This window comes from Myotis brandtii, unplaced genomic scaffold, assembly GCF_000412655.1.
Source record: "Myotis brandtii unplaced genomic scaffold, ASM41265v1 scaffold986, whole genome shotgun sequence".
In the NCBI taxonomy this organism is placed as follows: domain Eukaryota; kingdom Metazoa; phylum Chordata; class Mammalia; order Chiroptera; family Vespertilionidae; genus Myotis; species Myotis brandtii.
Window position 1 is genome coordinate 1751353 of NW_005372102.1, and position 8349 is coordinate 1759701.

The 8349-nt window shown below is 46.5% G+C and overlaps 1 protein-coding gene across 9 annotated transcripts in view; it reads right to left on the reverse strand.

Moving 5' to 3' along the window:
- Nucleotides 1-7949, reverse strand: part of ADD1 (adducin 1 (alpha)) — a 45269-nt gene extending 37320 nt beyond the window's left edge. For 2 of the 9 annotated variants that reach the window (XM_005886430.2, XM_005886434.2), the window contains exon 1: nucleotides 7843-7944. The gene's annotated coding sequence lies outside the window, so the exon portion shown is untranslated. Of the gene's footprint in view, nucleotides 1-7842 lie in introns of all 9 variants that reach the window. The other 7 variants (XM_014533473.1, XM_014533472.1, XM_014533470.1 and 4 more) reach the window with 6 other exon arrangements.
- Between the last annotated feature and the right edge of the window lie 400 nt (nucleotides 7950-8349).

Sequence of the window (8349 nt, forward strand, 5' to 3'; positions counted from 1 at the left end):
GGGGTTCCCACTGGGGTGCCTGGCCAGTCTGGCTGAGGGGCTGAGGGCCGTTTTCAGGTTGGCGGGTGACTGAAGCTCCCAACTGCTCCTTTTTTTTCTCTTTTTTTATTTTATTCTGGGCCAGCTTTAGCTCTGGCTCTAGCTCTGAGGCTTCGTATCTGGTTTGTTTGCCATTCTATAATCGAAACAATGTATAACTTCAGCTCTGAGATCCCGGCAGGTTGAAAGCTGGTTTCTAGGGTTTTGTTTAGCTTCTTATTTACAACATAGTACATAGTTGATTAGATTTGCAACTCAGAGGCCGGCAAGTGAGGCGGGGAATGTTGGAGTCTGCAGTCACTGAAGCAAGGAAGCCTCATGTTCGCTTCCAGCTGCCTGGCTGCTGGCCGCCATCTTGGCTGACAGTTAATTTGCATAAGGATATGCTGATTAGCCAATGGGAAGGGTAGCGGTCGTACGCCAATTACCATGTTTCTCTTTTATTAGTGTAGATGTTTAAGTGAAACGTATAAGATTCCCTATTCTGTAATCTTATCGACATTATAATTATCACACAGACAAGATTATATCATGGAAAGTAAGCTGTATTAAAGTTAAATAAATTGACTCAAGAAGCATATAAATTGCTATGATTTTACCTGTGTAAAATTTTAAGATGTCATAAATCTTAATGCGTTGATACCTAAATCAATGAAATCTCTGGGAACAACACTTTCAGACATACACACCCAACATAACCCAAAAGTCTGGGTGAACCACGTCAACCAAGTCTGGCCTGCACATGTAACGCCACACGTTCAGCCACCTGTCTTGTCCTGCCCACACCATTCTGACTAGCTACTTACCACCCACCTCCTGGAGGCGCAACAGCCTCCGCACCAGTTTCTCTGCCTCTAGTCTCCTGACAACCCCCACACCAATCCACTCTCCACAGCTAGCCAGAGGGAGGTTCAAAATCATGTCATTCACTCCCTGCTTAACCTGATAGCTAATTAAAGGACTTTAGCTGGATCGTGATTCAAACAAACTGTAAAATGAAAGGTAAAGAATGACATTTGGGCTCTGGACAGTATGTCTCCCTTGGTTGGAGCAGTGTACCAAACTGAGGATATACTAACAAATATACCAAAGACTCTTGGGGCCACAACAGAAATCGACACACCAGCAGGGAGAACACATCCAGCGGTGGGGGCAGAAAGAGCAGACAGAGGGTGTTATGGGCTGAATTGTGTCTCCAAAAGTTGATGCTGAAGCTCGAACCCCCAGTACCTCAGAATGTCACCTTATCTGGAAATAGAGTCTTTGCAGATGGATTAGTTGAGATGAGGCGTGCCGCACGGGATATTAGGACATAGATACAAATACAGGGAGAAGGCCACATGAAGATCAGCGGAGGTGATGCTCCACAAGCCAAAGAACCCAAAGATGCCAGCAAATCAGCAGCAGCCGGGGCAAGCCCTGGAACAGACTAGACCCGTGGTCGGCAAACTGCGGCTCGCGAGCCACATCCGGCTCTTTGGCCCCTTGAGTGTGGCTCTTCCTAAGCCTTAGGAGTACCCTAATGAAGTTAATAACAATGTACCTACCTATATAGTTTAAGTTTAAAAAATTTGGCTCTCAAAAGAAATTTCAATGGTTGTACTGTTGATATTTGGCTCTGTTGACGAATGAGTTTGCCGACCACTGGACTAGACTCTCCCTTAGCCTCAGAAGGAACCAACCTGGACACCTTGATCTTGACTCTGGGCTCCAGAAATGACAGGCAAGTTTCTACTGTTTATGCCCCCCAATTTGTAGCAGAGTAAACCCTTGATTTTTCAAACTTCGATTTAATGGATTTAGGATTTAATGGACATTTCTGATCCATATGCCATATGTGAAAATTAACACCATGTTAATTTTAAAATGCTTTTAACCAAGACTTGCTTATAATTAAATTAACAAGTTATATTTTGTTATTAATTCACTGTGTTTTTTTTTGGGGGGGGGTGTTTGTTTTTTTGTTAATCCTCACCCAAGGATATTTTTTCCACTGATTTTTAGAGAGAGCGGGGTGGGGGGAGAGAACATTGATAAGAGAGAGACACATCACTTGGTTGCCTCCTGCACACGCCCCGAAAGGGGGCCAGGGACAAACCTGCAACCAGGTACGTGCCCTTGACCTAAATCAAACCTGCAACACTTTGGTGCATGGGGCCCATGCTCTAACCACTGAGCACACCAGACAGGGCAATTTGTCAATTTTTTTAACATACCCAATTCGGACATTCAGCTTTATATAATAGACTTTCAGCTGTAGCGTTTAAAAACCCTCTCACCCGAATTCATCTATTATATTGAGGTTTTACTGTACAATGTCACAGCAGCCCCAGAAAACTAATAGAGGACTATCCAGAAAGCTTCACAGAAGAGATGCTTTTACTTATTTTAAAATATGTTTTTATTATTTTAGAGAAAGGGAGAGGGAGAGAGAAACATCGATGTGAGAAACTGATAGGTTGCCTCCCATACGTGTCCTGACTGAGGATCAAACCACTATCTAGTTATGTGCCCTGACCAGAAATCGAACCAGGGACCTCTCAGAACATGGGATAATGCTCAACCAACTGAATCACACCAGCCAGGGCAAGAAATACTTTTAGAGTCTGGCCAGTGTGGCTCAGTGGTTGAGTATCAACCTATGAACCAGGAAATCATGGTTTAATTCCCAGATTGCGGGCTTGATCCCCAGCAGGGGGCATGCAGGAGGCAGCTGATCAATGATTCTCACTGATGTTTCTATCTCTCTCCCCCTCCCTTCCTCTGAAATCAATTAATAGATAGATAAAGAGATGATAGATAGAAAGATAGACAGACAGACAGACAGATAGATAGAGATATTAAAAAGAGAGAGATGCTTTTAGAGCTAAGCAGGTGCTTCCAGGTGGCTCGGGACAGGTGGCAGTCACCTGGTGAATGAACACCTACTGAGCTTTAAAGACAGCAGCACAGAAGAGGCAGCACAGTGAGGGAGCGGTCAATGGCCCCTTCTTTCACACATGGTGCCTGGCACCAACTCAAGGAGCTTTAACGACATGACTGAACTAGTCTCTCTTCCAAACCTTTCAGCCCCAACTCAAATAGCTCCTGTTCTGTGAAGCTTTCCCAAGGCCCTGAGCTTGGCACTTGGCCTCTTGTGTTCCAAGACACCTTATTCTCACCTCCTTTCAGCCATTTTCAAACAAGACCAAATTACTTGTGTAGATGCTTGTTCCATCACCAGTTTGTGGGCCCGTGAAGAACAAGGACACAATTTCTAATTCATTTTTTGTAAGCAAGCCCTGGGAGAAAGTTTCACAAATAGTAGTGACTCGACTTTGTTTGTTCTTGAAGTAGGGTACCTGCTACAAGGGACACCCTAACTTCTCTGGAAGAGCTCGTGAGGCTCACATCCCTCACCAAAAACCAGTAAGTAACCAAGTGAGGTGATGACTGTGTTCACCAACCTGATCACAATGTATACACATATGAAATTGTCATGAGGACCCTTTAAATATATTACAGTTTTGTCAATTATACCTCAACTAGAGGCCTGGTGCACGAATTCGTGCACGGGTGGGGTCCCTCGGCCTGGCCAGCGATCGGGGCCAATTGAGACCAGCCAGCCAGGGAGAGGGGCCGCGGGAGATTCTGATCGGGGCAATCGGGACCAGCTGGCCAGGGGGAGGGCCCGCGGGAGGTTGGCCATGGGAGCGCACTGACCACCAGGGGGCAGCTCCTGTGTTGAGTGTCTGCCCCTGGTGGTCAGTGCACATCATAGCGACTGGTCAACCAGTTGTTTGGTCGTAAAGGTAGCTGAGGCTTTTATATCTATCTATATGTATAAAAAGTCCTTGGCCCTAATGCCGTAACGACCAAAGACCAGCGTTGGTGGGCAGGGCCGTGTGATTTCGCGCGCTGGGCTTCTAGTATATAAAAGCCTAAGCGACTGGAACGACCAGAACGACCAGTTGCTATGACGCACACTGACCACCAGGGGGCAGACACTTAATGCAGGAGCTACCCCCTGGTGGTCAGTGCGCTCCCATGGCCAAGCTCCCCCAGCTGGCCAACCTCCTGCGGTACTTCCCCCCCGGCCAGCAGGCTCTGGGGCTGGGATGGAGAACTAGGGTGGGTGGTGGTGGTCGAGGCCCCTTTCCCAGAGGGGTCAAGGGCCGGCTCCCTCCTTTGGGCCGGCAGTCAACCTCCCATCCCCTGTCCCTCCCCCCACCCAGCAGACCCTGATTGGCTCGCTGCCTGGCCACCATGGTGGTAGCAGGGCAGTGAGGGAAGGAGGAAAGGGGGAGACAGGGAACTGCATGGTGGCGGGGTGCCGACAATGGGGCGTCAGCGTCCAGCGTCCGTTCCTTCTGCACCTGGCCCAGCAACTGTTGCCTCCTCTCCGGCCCGGCCCTGATCAGCCTGGCCCCGATCAGCTCCGATCACTGGCCAGGCCTAGGGATCCCACCATGCACGAATTTCATGCACTGGGCCTCTAGTATATAGATAAAGCTAGAAAAAAAAGCTTTAAAATAAGTCAAAGTGAAGCCTTTGCTGAAAAAAATGACAAGATTTTTTTTTTATTTTTCAAGTACAGTTGACATACATTATATTAATTTCAGGTGTAAAATAGTGATCAGACATTTATAGACCTTAAGTGATCACCCATAAGTCCAGTACCCACTGGGCACCATAGTTATTACAATACTGACTATATTCCCTGGGCTGTACTTTATATCCCAGTGACTGTTTTGTACCTCTTAATCCCTTCACCTTTTTCACCCCACTGCACCCCTCCCCCCCGGCAATCATCAGTTCTCTGTATCTTTGAGTTTTTGTTTTGTTTGTTCATTTATTTTGTTTTTAGATCTCACATGTAAGTGAAACCATATGGTATTAGTGTTTCCCTGAAGAGTGGCAAGACTTTAAACAGGCGTAGAGGAGCTGACACTTCGGGCTAAGCCTGGCAAAGGGCTCGGAACAGCGCTGCAGAGACAGTCCACACCCTGCCGGCGCCTCGGGTGGGAAAGCAGAAGAGACTTGGATGCCCAGGCCAGAAATCCATCACAAACTCTCAGAAACCTAACATTCTAGAAGGGGTGCTGTGCCAGTCAATGAAAAGGGAATCAAACCCCTTTTCTACCGGCAGGAGGGAGCCCAACACTGGATCCACCCCCTACATAAAGGAGAACCCACTACCACGAGTCAGAACCCTCACTGCGCACATTCCGAGCCAGCTCCCTACTTTCGCAGGACAGACGCCCTCCTATGTTTAAGGTTCCTCTGCACAGCTTCAGGCTGATGAAACCCGTCCTGCTCAGGATAGAGCTCAAAGCCTTTAATTCCTCTGATCAGATTATTTCTATTCCCGTCTCTCCAGATGTTCTTTAACAGATAAAACGGCTCAAAAATCCCCTTTAAAACAGTCACTGTTTACTATGTGGTAAGTACTGATTAGAAACTCATTTTTACGTGTATGAACTCACTTTTTCCTGCTGATAAGAAAACGGAGGCCCAAAGCAGTAATGGGGTTGCTAGGGTCTGACCTCAGGCTGCCTGGCTCCATAACATCTGCCCGTAAATTCCATTACCTACCATCTGTGGCCATCACATGTCCCAGCAAGTTCAACTTAGAAAAGAGAGCAAGCTCTGGCAGGGCAGTACAGTGGTTAGAGCGTCATCCCGATAGGCTCAATCACCAGGAGGGCACATACAAGAATTGCATAAGTAAGTGGAACAACAAATCGATGTCTGTCTCTGTCTCTGTCTCTGTCTCTCTCTCTCTCTCCCTCCCTCCCCCTTCATCTCTCTAAAAATCAATAAATTTTTCAAAAAGAAAGATGCCTGGGCCAGTGTCGCTCAGTTAGTTGGGCGTCATCCCGTGAAACAAAAGACTGCTGGTTCGATTCCCAGTCAGGGCATATGCCCGGGTTGTGGGCTTGATCCCCAGTGCAGGGCGTGCAGGAGGCAGCCGATCAACAATTCTCTCTCATCATTGATGTTTCTATCTCTCTCTCCCTTTGATAAGAATATGTTTAAAAATAATATAAATAAAATAATAAGCATCACTGAGGTATCAAATGAACAGAGTACACAGTATTTTGCATTTCCAGTAGCATGTTGATACCAAACATTTGTTTAAAGTTTTATAGTTGAATACATCTTTTTTAAATTAAATCTTTATTGTTGAAAGTATTACATATGTACATATCTTAAGTGTTTCCGTAGGGTGACCCTCTCCTGACTTTACAGGTGATAAAACGTAGGTTCTAAGAGGCTGTCTTAGCCTGAGGTAGAAACAGCACGGTAACAAATTCTCAAGTTGCGTTGGGAATGTACAGGGTTAAAAGAACCCCCCCCCCCAGTCTCTCCTCCAAAATGACTGTGCTCCCACCAGAAGCACTGAGGAGGAGCATGTCTTTAAACCCATGCTGGCTCCACTGCACAGCCACCACCCCCCAAAGCACTGGGTGCCTGCCTCTGCCCACCAAGCAGGCCTGATGCCCCTTCCTCTGGTGTCGGGAACGACGGGCAAGGTTTACTGCTGACCAACAGGGCACTGGCCACACCGACCCTGGAGCCGACAGCTACTAGGGGAGCACAGCCCCTCACCCACCGGGACAGAGAGACCGGGCCTCATCCTTTTCTGCAGTCTAACAGCATCTCACACTGCGGTCACAGAGGAGCAGCTCCACAAAAGTGGGTTCAACTGAGGGGTCAGTGGGCTGTGGAGAACCTCAGAGCCTTTCTCACTCAATGTGATGAAGTTCTTTGTCATAGTTTAAATGTTACCCCTTCATTCTATTTATTTCTTTTATTTTTGTTAATCCTCACCTGAGGATATTTTCCCCACTAATTTTTAGAGAAAGTTGGAGGGAGGGAGGGACACACATATCAATTGGTTGCCTCCCTAACCCAGGATAGAAGCTGCAACCCAGATGCGTACCCTTGATGGGGAATTGAACCTGTGACCCTTTGGAGTGTGGGCTGGTGCTCTAACCACTGAGCACACCTTCCAGTACTGACCCCTTCATTTTAAAAGTAGGAAAACTGAAGCTCAGAGAAGAGAGAAGATGGCAGAGAGCAGCAGCCTGGTGGGTGTCTAGTCCCCATGCTGCTCACTACTTGTGTGATCCTGGACAAGGTGCTTAACTCCTCTCTGGGACTCAATTTCCTCACCGATAAACTGGGTGCTGTAGTGACAGCCTTAAGGGATACGGTCAGAAATGCTATTTGGAGCATTTAACAGAGCGGCCGGCAGGCAGACAGTGGACACACAATAAAGGGTGGTTATGATCACTGGACAAAACTAGGACCAAGTGTCCTGGCCAGCCCTGTGCGCATGCCACAGCACCGAATTCCTTCTTGCTCACATTTTTGTTGTTGAGACAAATAAGTAAAAATTTCTGATATCTGTCATAACTACAACTGATAAAATTAGTTTCTCATATAATTTATTTCTCATTATCACTACCACCTTCCTACATTAATATCCAAATAACTTCTAAAGTCTTTAAAAATTCCAACTGATAATTAAAGGGGAAAATCATAAAAGTCTAAAAACCAGAAATGAAAAAAAGGCCAAAAACAAATTTAGACAAAGAAAAATTATGCCTCAAATAACATCTATTTATTAGTTTTACTTAATCAAAAGGGTGCCATTTCAAAAGACATGTCAGCACTGAGGAAGAGAAAGAATGCAAGTCTAGAAGACTCTGCGCTCAGGATGGAGAGCAGCTGCAGATCCCATGCGACTTCAAATGCAGCTGCCTGGGAGCTAAAGGATAAACTACCTTATTTTCCACTGACTCTATATTCACTTACCCATCAAATATGTACTGAGCACCTACAATGAGGCTAACAGGGCCAGGCATTGCTCTTCCATCTGGAAGCCTGGAAATATCAGGGCACAAAACAGATTTCTGCCTTCAGGGAATTTACATTCCAGCAGAGGGGGCCTGACAGGAAACCAGATAGTAAGTCAATCACACAGAATGTTAGGAGGTGACATCACAGTGGCGAGGGTGTTAGGCACGCCAGGCAGCGAACAGTAGAGCTAAGGCTGGAGAGAGGACTGGCGTTTGTTGTTGGGGAGTGAGAAAGGGGGATGGAATTAGTCTGTTTGCCATCATTTTCTTCAAGCACGGAGATATTTATATTTCATCTACATTTTGGTAAATAAGCAAACAAAGATACAGAGGTTCACGCAAACCTAACGAGTTGGAAACAACTCTAAACTCTCCCCACGTCTTGCATCCCTGTTTCTACTCTTAAACTCTTTCTCCACAATCATGTCATCAACCCGTGCCCCGCCCCTGCTTGATGCCCATC